The sequence below is a fragment of the Molossus molossus genome, unplaced genomic scaffold (genome assembly GCF_014108415.1).
Source record: "Molossus molossus isolate mMolMol1 unplaced genomic scaffold, mMolMol1.p scaffold_m16_p_1, whole genome shotgun sequence".
Classification (NCBI taxonomy): domain Eukaryota; kingdom Metazoa; phylum Chordata; class Mammalia; order Chiroptera; family Molossidae; genus Molossus; species Molossus molossus.
The window spans coordinates 161,543,570-161,556,299 of NW_023425344.1; the positions used below are offsets into that span (position 1 = coordinate 161,543,570).

At 36.0% G+C, this 12,730-nt stretch overlaps 1 pseudogene; it reads right to left on the reverse strand.

Moving 5' to 3' along the window:
• Positions 1–514: 514 nt before the first annotated feature.
• On the reverse strand, positions 515–1,031 carry LOC118617299 (annotated as a pseudogene).
• Positions 1,032–12,730: the final 11,699 nt, after the last annotated feature.

Below are 12,730 nucleotides of genomic sequence, written 5' to 3' on the forward strand. Positions count from 1 at the left end.
GTGTGGGACATTGTGCTATTAAATAACTATTTGTAGGTGAATGAATGAGTTAGTGTGTGGAGGACCGTTCTGGATGGCATTTACCCTCCCTCTGAAAGAATAAATGTCATATCTTCAAACTGTGGGGATCCACAGGATAAGAGTATTTATAAAAACTAAAACTATCAGTAAATATTTCAAGACATTTTTTAATTTTAAATTTTATTAAGGTATTTTTTCCAGTGACTTGTCCATTATTTGCATTTTCAAATTAATTTGTATAAACATCATAGTAATTTAATTTTTTTAAGTCTCTGCTATGCCTCCAGCTATCCACATTTTTATTTTTCTTTCTTTCTTTTTTTTTTTTTTTTGCTGCAAAAAGCTTTATTGTTTCCATTTGGTCCAATGCATGGGAGAGGGCTCCAGGGTGGTTAAAGGAAGGGCTAGTGGTTTCAGGGAGAGGCTCGGGCAAAAGCCAGACACCAGGGGAATGCAAAGGGGCCCCTCAAAGGCCTCTGGGCGCCAAAGGCTCCTAGTCGTGCTTGGGGTGAGCCTTTGGAAGGGATACTCGCCCAGCCTGGGGGCCGGCCAGCCTGCGGAGGTTAGTCAGGTGGGCGCCCACCTTCCTGATGCGTTCCACCTCCTCCTCCAGGAAGAAGTGGTTCTCCAGGAAGGCACAGAGATGAGGGTCTGCACGGGCAGAACCCAGGGCATGCAGATCCAAAAGAGCTTGGTTCAGGTTCTTCTCCAAGGCCAAAGCGGCTTCCTTGGCGTCCTGAGTTTTGCCCCATTCCTCGTGGGAAGGCTTCACCACGTCCTGGGAGAGAACGCGGCCACCGTGCTGGTTTTGCAGCTTTAAAAGATGCTCAGCGCCCTCGGGCTGCTGCTCCGCCAGCTCGCGGGAGAACAGGCCCTCGCCGTCCAGATGGTCAGGTGGAAACAGAAGCCCAGAGACAGGTGGGTGTAGGGGGCCCGCAGATGCGGGTGGGCCAGGCGGTGGCCGCAGCCTCCACCTCGGTGGAATAGTTCTGACGAATTTGGAAGCTCATGGTGGTTCCGCAGTGAGGCCTTAAGTCAGAAACGGTGTTGGCTGGTCTCGGGGGCTGAGGCGGTTCCGAAGGTGGTGCTTGGAAAAGAGGCTGGAAGGTGGTTAGAGGCTGGAAGAGGGGGCGTCCCTGGGTCTGTTCCGTCCAAACACTGTCCAAGCAAGAGGCAGATCCGGGGGACACCGAGGGCACTGCTATCCACATTTTTCATTAAGGTTTTCTGCCTGTTTGCTTTACCTTCTAGTTTTCCAGGTTAATTTTGCTGGAAATTTGACAATAGTATTAGTCCTCTCTAAGACCAATTATTTTTCTATTGTGTCTTTGCTTTTTTTCTCAGTAGTTCTTACTTTTATATTCTTCTTTATAGATCAGTATGTTTATTCACTATTCTTAGTCAGCTGGAGAACTGTTTCCCGAATTTTTCCCTAATATGACTATTTACGGTTAAACATTTCCCCCTAAGAACTACCTCATCTGAATCTTTAAAGTTTGCTGTGTTTTATTACCATAATAGTCTACATATTTTATAATTCCTATCATGGTATTTAATTTGACCAATGAGTAATTTAGAACTATGTAAGTTTTGTTTTCTTTCTAGTAATTAGTTTGAAAATGACACTACAATCAGTATTTTGGTCTCGGTGATACTAATTCCTTGATTTATATTGGAGCTTGCATGATAGTCTAGTATGTGGTCAATTTTTATAATTATTTCATGTGTCCTAGGGAAAACCATGCATTTCTCAATCTCTGGGTGCAAAATTGTACAAATATTTTGTTCAAATATTCTGTATTCTTACTGATTTTTTTATCAACTGTTCCATAATTATCAAGAAAAAGTTATTGAAATTCTAAGTCTGATGGCAGAATTTTTTCAATACTTCATAAATAATTCTCATTTTATTTCAACATATATATTTTTAATTTTTTTAGAATAACTTTAAATTTACAAAAACATTGCAAAAATAATACAGAGGTTTTCATATGCTCCATACCCACTGTCTTCTATTATTAGCATCTTACATTAATTTAGTGCACTGGTCATATTTAATGAATTTATATTGATACATTGTTATTAACTAAAGTCTATACTTTATTCAGATTTTCTTTGTTTTTGCCTGATGTGATTATTCTCATATATCCTATTCTGTGTACTCCATTGCATTTAGTCATCATGTGTCTTTAAGCTCCTCTGTGGCAGTTTCTTTGTTTTGGAAGAGTTTTGAGAAGTATTGGTCAGGTATTTTGTAGAATATCCTTCAATTGGATGGTTTCTTATTTTTTCCCTTAAGTTTAGATTTGTGTTTTGGGTATTTAGGAAGAAGACCACAGAAGTCAATTGCCACTTTCATCACATCATCTGAAGTATACATAGAATCAACATGACTTAGTATTGCCATTGATCAACTAACTGAGGGAGTATTTTTCACGATTCTCCACTGTGAAGTGGCTCTTTTTGTCTACTTCTGTCCTGTTCTCTTTGGAAGGAGGTCAGCCTGTGCAGCCCACCCTTAAGGGGACAGGTGTTAGCTCTACCTTAGTGAGGGCCAAGTATCAACATGACCTCCATTATTTGGAATCCTGCAGCACATGAGATTTCTCTCTTTTCCCCATTTATTTATTTAATAACTTATGGAAGTATGCTTTTATAGGATATAGTTTTATAATTAGGAATATAATCCAATGCTACTTTATTTTGTCACCCCAATTATTCCAGCTTTGGCTAACAGCTGTTGAGCTCTTTGAGTTACATCCTCTGTCCCTTTGCCAATACCCCCATAATTGCAGTTTTTTGTTTTTTTTTCCAGCACTTCCTTATATCCTGACATGACAAGAGCTTCAAGTTTATCTTGCTATATTTTCTGTTCCACTCCAAGAAATTAGTATTTCTCCACAAGAATCCTTGATTCCTTCACTGAAGCATGGTATTAAAAACTAAGATTTGGGTGCTGAGTATACTAGTTGCTATTAAGGTATCTTTTGGCCATCTCAGAGGACAAAGGAAGGAACCGTGCATGTGTGCGTGTGTATATGTGTGTGTATGTGTATACATGTACTAAGTTATGTATATATATATATATATTTATAAATATTTTTATGTGTTAGCCATCAATATTTATATTAAGTTAAGCATCAGTTTATACTGATATATTCAGCTTGAATCCCTTACCACATGGATTATTCTAGGGTTCTCCACATGCTTGTCGGTAACCTCCTACTCTAACAGTTAAAAACCTGGCTCTTCTTATCATCCACTTATTTACTTTTCAGTTCAAGAATACATGGCTTGCAGGGTCAGAAGTGTTAACCCACACCACTGCCAGGAACAGTGTATCAAACAGAATGCAGTGCTTATGTACAATTTTTTTTGCTTTTAGTCTTACTGACTCTAGTCATTTTCAAAGTTGCAGAAGGTACCACTTTTCCCCCCACCCCCTTCAGGGAGGTTGCTTCACACATTTGTAACAGTTAGATTGTTTGTAACATTATGCATTTTATCTTGGTACCCTCCCCACCTCACCTAAAGGATTTTTTTTAATTTGCACATTTTTTTTAGTGTTGTGTGTTTTGGTTTTGACAAATGTATAGCGTCATTTTTTTCACAGTTATGATATCATACTAAATATTTTCCTAAAAAATCTCCAAAATTACCTGTGTATCATGTATTTGATGCATCCTCCCAAAACCCCTGATAATTGCTGATATTTTTTACTCTCTATATAGATTTGTTGTTTCCAGAATATTATATATTTGGAATCACACAATATGCAGTCTTCACAGACTTAGCAATATGCATTTAAGATTTATCCATGTCTTGCCCTGGCCAATGTGGCTCAGCTGGTTGAGCATCATCCCATGCATTGAAGGATTGCTGGTTTGATTCTTGGTCAGGGCACATGCCTGGGTTGTGGGCTCAATCCCCAGTACACATTGATGTTTCTATCTCTCTCTCCCTTTCTCTCTCTCTAAAAATCAATACAATCTTTTTAAAAATTAAAATATTTATCCATGTCTTTAATGGCTTGATAGCTCATTTTTGCTACTTTTTATTAACATAATTTATTTCTATTTAGGTTTATTTTAGTAAACTTTATTTATAGAGAAGTTTTAGGTTAACAGAAAATTATTGATTTTTAAATCTCAGAAAATGATTAATTTGATGAGTGAACCACAGTTTGTTTATCCATCCACCTATTGAAGGACATCTTTGTTGGCTTCCAGTTTATATGACTATAACTAAAGCTGCTGTAAACTTTTGTGTGCTGGTTTTGTGTGGACATGAGTTTATAAATAAGTTGGTTAAATATTTAGGAGTATTAGTCCTGGAAAACATGGTAAGACTATGTAAGAAACTGCCTGAGTATCCTCCTAAGTGGTTATACCATTTTGCATGGTCACCAGCAGGCATGAGACTTCCTGTTGCTCTACATCTTTGTTGGCATTTGGTATTGTCAGTTTTTGTAGCCATTCTGATAACTGGAGTATTATTTTTTGTTGCTTTAACTGACAATGTCCTAATGACAGATGATTGTGAGCATCTTTTCATGTGCTTATCTGCTATTTGTATATGTTCCTTTATGTTGTGTCTGTTCAAACCTTTACTTTTTAAATTATTTTTCCTTTATTGATTTTAGAGAGAGAGGAATGGAGAGGGAGAGAGATAGAAACATTGATGAGAGAGAACATTGATTGGCCACCTCCTGTATGCCCTCCTCTGGGGATCGGGCCCACAGGCTGGGCATGTGTCCAGACTGGGAATCGAACTGGTGACCTCTTGGTGCTTGGGTCTATGCTCAACCACTGAGCCACACCGGCTGGACTGTTCTGGCCTTTTGCATGTGTTTTAATTGGTTGTTGCTTTTCATGGTGAGTTTTAAGAGGTCCTATTGTTGATGTAAGAAATGTCCAAACCCGTAGAGAATTTTTTAAGAGTTTATTAGAGCCAAACAGAGAACATGCAGGGGAGCAAGATCTCAAATGCTCTAGAGAGTAACAGTTTTGCAGCTTCTTTTATGCATTTGAAATGAAGGAGGAAAGTAAGAAAGATTACATGGAAATGGAAGAAAGTAAAACAGGGATTGGATTACCCGATAGTTAAGATTATGTGCTCTCTTGAGGGTGGTTATTTCAAAGGTGTGTCAACGTAGATGCACTAAAACAATGAACAGGGCTTCTTAAGGCAAAGATGAACCCATTACTAAATGTCTACCCACCATGACCTGCCCAGTTAGGAATTCATGATCAGATCCCCCTGTGAGGTTACTTTGTATAGAACCCCATTTTTTGTCCACACTATTATATTTTACATACATAACTTTCTTTAGCTATAATTTGCAAGTAGTTTTCCCATTGTATGGTTTATCTTTTCACTCCTTTAGCAATTTCTTTCACACAACAGAAGTTTTTAACTTTAATAAAATTTATATCATCAATTTTTATTTAATAAATTGTGCTTTTGATGTGTACCTCCAGTTCCATCACTAAACCCAAAGTCACATAAATGTTTTCTACTTCCAGAAGTTTTATAGTTTTGCATTTCTATTTAGTGCAGTACGTTTTCAGTTACTTTATATGAAATGGGTAAGGTCTGTGTCTTGGTTTTCCTTTTCCTTTTTCGCCTGTGGATGTCCAGTTGTGTGACCCCCACTCCCCACCCCCACCCCAGTTCTTAGTTTGCAGAGAGTTTTTATTATGAGTGAGTGTTGGATTTTTTGAAATGCTTTATGATCATCTTTTTAAAATCAAGAATAAGATCCAGAGGGTGACATGGATTTTTTCTTTAAGTATTGCCCACTTCACTGTAGAAAGAATAAGGTGGGACAGAGAGTATGGAGAAATCAGAGAATTGTTTGAAAAGTCTGACTGGGGTGGAGAGGTCCTGGGAACCAAAAGTGTCAGCAGTCACACCCATCCAGGAGAAGGACGCATGGCATGTGAGGGCAAATGTGGAATTAAGGAATGGGATAGTAGATCAATATGGTAACCCCATGGACAAAAGAGCACAGAAGAGATTTCCTGCAGTTTTCCACTGGGAAATACCAGAAATAGAAAAGAACTTCTTGAGGATTTGTAGAAAGCTCTCTGTTTTTCTCTGAAAAAACCCCAGGCAAGACGTTTTAAAAATAACATCAGTAAAGGGCTACATAATTCTTTAAAGTTCATGGGTCATGACATCAAACTTTTAAAAATTAACTATACATCTATCTGTATATTAACTAGGTTTATTAGGTTCATTTCACACTGTTGTGTGTGAGTGTGTGTGTGTGAGTGTGTACACATACAGGCACAGACACATACAAAAGTGTGAGCCTGGACTGACATGATTATTTATGGAAATGAGATTCCAGGTGATTTAATATATTTTTATTTATGTTTTCTCCGAATGTCTTGTGTATTTTATATGACATAATGATAAACAGGAAAAAGTACTTATGAAAATGTCTTGATCAGGTCAGTAATGATGCTTCCAACAACATTAGTTCTCCTTTTTTACTATAGAAAAATGTATAAAACAACATTTTCCACTTTTACCATTTTTAAGTGTATAATTCAGTGCTATCAATTAGACTCACACTGTTGTGCAACTGTCACAAATATCTATTTTCAAAACTTTTTCATTACCCCCAACAGAAACTCTGTACCCATTAAGCAAAAATTCCCTTTCTCTCCTGAGCTCCCAGTAACCTCTAATCTACTCTGTCTCTATGAATTTGCCTATTCTAGATATTTCATAAAAGCAACATCATGCAACATTTACCCTTTTGTGTCTACTTTCATTTAGCATGAGGTTTCCAAGGTTTATTCATGTTGTGGTATGTAGCAGAACTTTATTCCTTTTTATGGTTGAATAATATTCCAAAATAATTACATGCTATATTTTATTCATCCATTCATAGGCTGATGGGCAATTATGTTGCTTCCACCTCTTGGCTATTATAAAAAAAAAATGCTACAATGACATTGGCATACAAGTATCTTTTTGAGTCTTTATTTTCAATTAATTTTGGATATATACCTAGGAGTAGAATGCTAGACCATATGTTCCATATTTAGCTTAAAAAAAATTTTTTTTTTTCTTTATTGATTTTAGCAAGAGAGGAAGGGAGAGGGAGAGAGAGCTAGAAACATTGATGAGAAAGAACATTGATTAGCCGCCTCCTGCATGCCCCCCACTGGGAATTTGGCCTACCACCTGGTCGTGTGCCCTGACCAGGAATCAAAGTGGCAACCTCATGTGAATGGGTCAGTGCTCAACCACTGAGCCACACCAGCCGGTTTCCATATTTAGCTTTTTGAGGAACTACCAAACTTTTTATCACAGCAACTGCATCATTTTACCAGCAATGTACAAGCATTTTATTTCTTTATATATTCGCTAGCACTTATTTTCTGTTTTTTATGTTATGGCAATCCTAGTATGTATGAAAGGCTATCTCATTGTGAGTTTGATTTGCGTTTTCTTAATGACTAAGAGTATTGAGCATTTTTCATATGTTTATTTGCTATTTGTATATTAGGAAAAATGTCTATTGAAGTCATTTACCATTTTTTATTGGGTTGTTTGTCTTTGTTGTTGAATTATAGTTCTTTATATATTTTGGATATTAAGCCCTACTCAGATATGATTGGCAAGTATTTTCTCCCATTATTTCAATATAATGTTCTTCGCACAAAAATTTTAATTTTGCTCAAATTCAGTTTACCTTCTATTGTTAGTGCTTTTGATAATAGTATATCTAATCATCTATTGCCAAATCACAGATTTACCAATATGTTTCTTCTAAGAGCTTCATAATTTTAGCTCTTATGTTGAGGTTGTTGACCCATTTTAGGTTAATTTTTGTATTTGATGAAAGTTAGGGTTCCAACGTTATTCTTTTACATGTGGAATTTCTGTTGTCCCAGCACCATGTGTTGAAGAAATATATTTCCCCCAATGAATGGACTAGACACCATTGTTGAAAATATTTGGCCAGAAATGTATGGGTTTATTTCTGGACTCTGATTCTTTTCTGTTGGTCAATGTCTGCCCTTATGGTAGTACCATACTATCTTGATTATTGTGTCCTTGTAGTTTTGAAATTGGGAAGTGTGGGCCTTCAACTTTTTTCTTCTATGTCAAGATTGCTTTGTCTATTTGGTGACCCTTTGGATTCCATATGAATTTGAAGATTGTTTTTTCCATTTCTGTGGAAAAATGCTGTTGTAGTTTTTATAGGAATTGCATTCAATCTGTGGATTTCTTTAAGTAATATTGGCAACTTAACACTGTCTTCCTACCCATGAACACAGGGCGTCTTTCTATTTGGTTAGATCTTCTTTCATTTCTTTTAGTTTAATTGTTCTGGCTAGAACTTCCAGTACAATGTTGAACAGCAGTAGTGAGAATAGGCACCCTTTTCTTGTTCCTATCTTAGGGGAGAAGCTTTCAGTCTTTCACCACTGAATATGTTTGCTGTGGACTTCTCAAAAATGCCCTTCATGCCCTGCTGGTGTGGCTCAGTATATTGAGCATGGTCCCATGGACTGAGAAGTCCTGGTTCGATTCCTGGTTGCGGGCTCAGTCCCCAGTAGGAGGCATACTGGAGGCAGTCGATCACTGTTTCTCTCTCACATTATTGTTTCTATCTCTCTCTCCCTTCCTTACTCTCTAAAAAATCAATTTAAAAAATTTGAAAAAAATGCCCTTCATCATATTGAGGAAAGTCCCTTCTATTTCTAGACATTCCTGTTAGTCCTTGTAAAGAATACTGTTTCTTCTTGATTAACCATGACTTGAGTCACTTAAGCCTCAATGCATAAAATATGTTATTTGATGGCATTAATATAACCTCTGGTTTAGTGTCTCATTATCATAAAAAGTCTTAAGGAAGATATGAAATATGTGTATAGACAGATTCTTCTGTTGCCTACATAGATTTCAGATATACCAAACAGACAGTCTAGATTATTTTGGATGTCTCCTTTGATCCCTCTGTAAAAGCAGAAACAGATAAGAGCTTTTGAATTTAATGTCTTGGAAGACTATGTATTGCAACTCATAGTATAATGTATTTTAGACCTTCCCCTATTTTCTCTTTGTCTCTCAAAGTTTTCTTTAAAATTTCTTTGTTCTTATTCACGCAGGCTACATTCTGAACTACCTCTTTCCCAAATGAAATCGCTTGTCTCATCTGTATGACATTGGTTATTCCTTCAGCTGTACTAAAAAAAAACACGCATTTATTTTTATTTTTATCATGTTGTTTATAATGTTTTACTTACTATGTTTGTTTATTTGTCACTACCACTATATCACCTCCTCAAGGGTGGCATATTGGACAACTTTTCATTTCCTGTCTATCATTTATATGCTTGTCTATAGCCTAGTAATATATACCTGGCCCCCAAATTAGCCATTGGATATCCATGGAATTGATTTTCAGTCCCCATCAGCATAACTTAACTCTTTGGTCAACATAAATTATTAAAGGATTGGCATATGCCTCAATTTTAAACAAATTAGTATATCACATTACCTAACCACTTTGATTGTTCAAGACAGTGGACAACAAACTCTTTTCTGTAAAGAGCCACATAAATATTTTCGGCTTTGCCAGTGACACTGTTCTCTGTGGCATATTTGTCTTGCTTTTTAATTTTTTATTTCTATCCATTTTAAAATGTAGATAAAATTCTTATCTTTCCCATGGAAAAACCTATCACTGGCCAGCTTGTATCCAGGGGTTATAGTTTGGTGATCCTTGGAAGGAAACATGACCTAAGCAGTTGTCAAAAGACTCCTTTTACTAGCAGTGTGGCTTAAAAACTCTTTCTTCTCCTGCCAGGAAAGGGAATCCGTTATCCCTGAAAGTTACTGGAAGCTATCTTGAAATTATAAAGGAAGTCAAATTATGAATGTATCTAATACTAAGATTTTCAAAGAAGCAAGAGAGATAAAGTTGGTCCATGTTGAGCCCTAGGGAAGCTCTCCCATCAGTTATTTCTACATGCAGACTTTACAATTTAAGATAGCCAACAATTTCCCCTGATAAAAATCATACTTTGCTTAATTTAATATCAATCAAAATTATTTGAACAGATAGAGGTATTAATCATTATGATCCTAGAACCTAGGACAGGACGCATCCAATAAATGTTTGTTGTGTATTTATGGGAAAGGCTGCATACTTACTCATTCGTTCCCTTGGCATTGAATGTTTTAAACCCTTTCATATGTTTTGGGCATTGGAGTCAACAGATTTTGCTCAATGGGCTTTGAAATTGTAGCTCAAGCGATGGTACAGGCAGTCAAGAGGGCTAAAGATGCAAATAAATTAAGTCAGAATCTAGGTTCAAACGTCAAGTCCACAGAGACTGAGCGTGATCAAAATCAGGATGAGATTGTCAGAATCAGGAATATGGGAAGGAGACGGTCATAGAATATGAGGCAATACAGAAACGAATATTTTCCAGCCTCTGAGACATTTCCGGGAGGCACTTTCATACAGGCCCATGGAGATGATTGTTCTAAAGTTTTTGAGGATTTTCTTACCTTATATTTTTAACTCTGTCTTTTATTCTGGTGACTTGAATTTGTTTTTCAGACAATATTAAGCCAAATCATTTCAGCTTTACTTTGTCTTAATCTTGGCTACAAATTCAGAGTAAAAAAATACTCTTTATTTTATGTTTCATTTTGAAAGATGTTGCTATTAAAAGACTGTTGTTCTAATTATATAGTTTTGTAAATCTCTAGTTCAGAGGCTCAAGGATATGTGTAATGGGCTGGAGGAAAAGAGAATGAACAGTAGATCCATCCCACCTTTCAATCCTCACAAGTTTTCTTTCCTGATCCTGAACAAAACACCAAGTTTCATTGTATATGAAATCACAGAAAACCCCAAGTGAACCAAAAAGTTGAGAACAAACTGTATTTGGTGTCAGCAGTATGAACAGAAAGAGCAAAAGAGGAGAGAAAATGATAGTAGAAAAAAAATTACACTCGGCGCAATTTCTCTTTCTGAAGGATGAATCAGAGCACAACTCTAAGGAGTTTTCACAACCGAGAGTCGTTTACATTATTTATTTATGAGAAGCTTAGATTTAATAGAATGGGATATTTAAAAAAAATTTTAAAGATACTTTTAAATTTAAGTTATCCTTAGCTAAACATTTTCAAAAATCAACTGATAACAACAAAAAAAAAAGATCAAGCTTTATAGTTTGTTATAATAAGGTATTATGTGAAAAAGTAGGAGTAGCTGTTTCTGCTGCATAAGTGAAGAAAAGTTTAGATTTGTGCTATAAGACTTCAATTTAGTTGAAGATTAGTACAGTTTATTAAATTTGATTATTTCTTTCCTCTCTATTCTTCACAGTGGCCTGTATTTAAATCTGGACTATCTAAATAATGTTCCCAAATCATTGCTTTGTGACTTATCTACACATGAGCAATCTACCTCAAATACACAGTTATGGCAGGTACATTGAAGTGCACTTTTTATTTTTTAACACAAGTGAATAATCCTATGGGTATTAGAAAGATTAATATCCTGAAATGGTCTTTATAACCTTCACAGTAGCCAGCACAGTACTCTACACACAGTAGGTGCTCAATTACCACCTGTAGAATGGGTTTCCATTATGATTGAAATTGAGTAGTTGATGTAACTGAAAGTGTGAATTTTGAAGGGCTCTCCAAAATATATGCAGTAAAATCCACATTAATATGCAACACACTTACATTAATATATGTGTCATGTATCATAAAATTGAAATTTATTTTCCTAAAACATTCAGCATTTGTATAAATTATGGCAACAACAAAAAAAGACATATAATTTATAGAGAATAAGAGATAAGCTCATTTAGGGCTGTAAAGTCACCTTAATTGTGCAAATATTATCAGAGCTTTGGAGTTTCTCATCAACTGTGACCAACATGCCTATGGAATAGAGCATTCTGATACTATGTTTATTGTTAAGGGATACTGGGAATGGATTTCATTTTACTATGCCAGTTATCAGCACTGCCTGGTCACTTTTATCTGCTGCACATTTGGTTTACTTGTCTTCAAAATTTCACTTTATTATTATCTTCCTGGCCTGTTGACATAGGCCACTGGTCTAGCAGAAACCATGCTATCAATCTAAACACAATAAGAAAGACCAGATCACAACAGAGAAAGATGGTTGTCATAGCCACGTTCCTGCATCTCGTTCCCAAAGGCTCTGGACTCAGGAGATTCCCCTGACCCATCAGCCAAACCCACATTGTAGACTAATACCTATCAGTGTCATAATCTAATCTACAGATGAAAATATTTCCTCTTTGGAGACTTGATATATTTTGACTTTTTTCCTAATCGCTTCCTCCTGTCTGTCCCTTATCAGTGAAGGAAGAGCTTGTCAAACTTATTAATTCTCTCCCATTTGAACTGAGAAATGTTATCAGTGGGAACACCAGTGAAATTTTAAATGTTGATTTGTTGCTTTTTAGAGATAGGCCATACGGTGTCACTGAAGGTTTTAAATGGTTTCATATAAATACTCTTTTCATATGCTTGTGCATAAATTACTAATGTGTGAAAATCCTAAATGTGATAAGATAAATTCTTACTGTAAGGCTTTAATTCCAATTACTTTAAATATAATTTTACTTTATTTTCAGCATTATAAAAATACTTAATAATATAAATATAATATAAAAATATATTATAT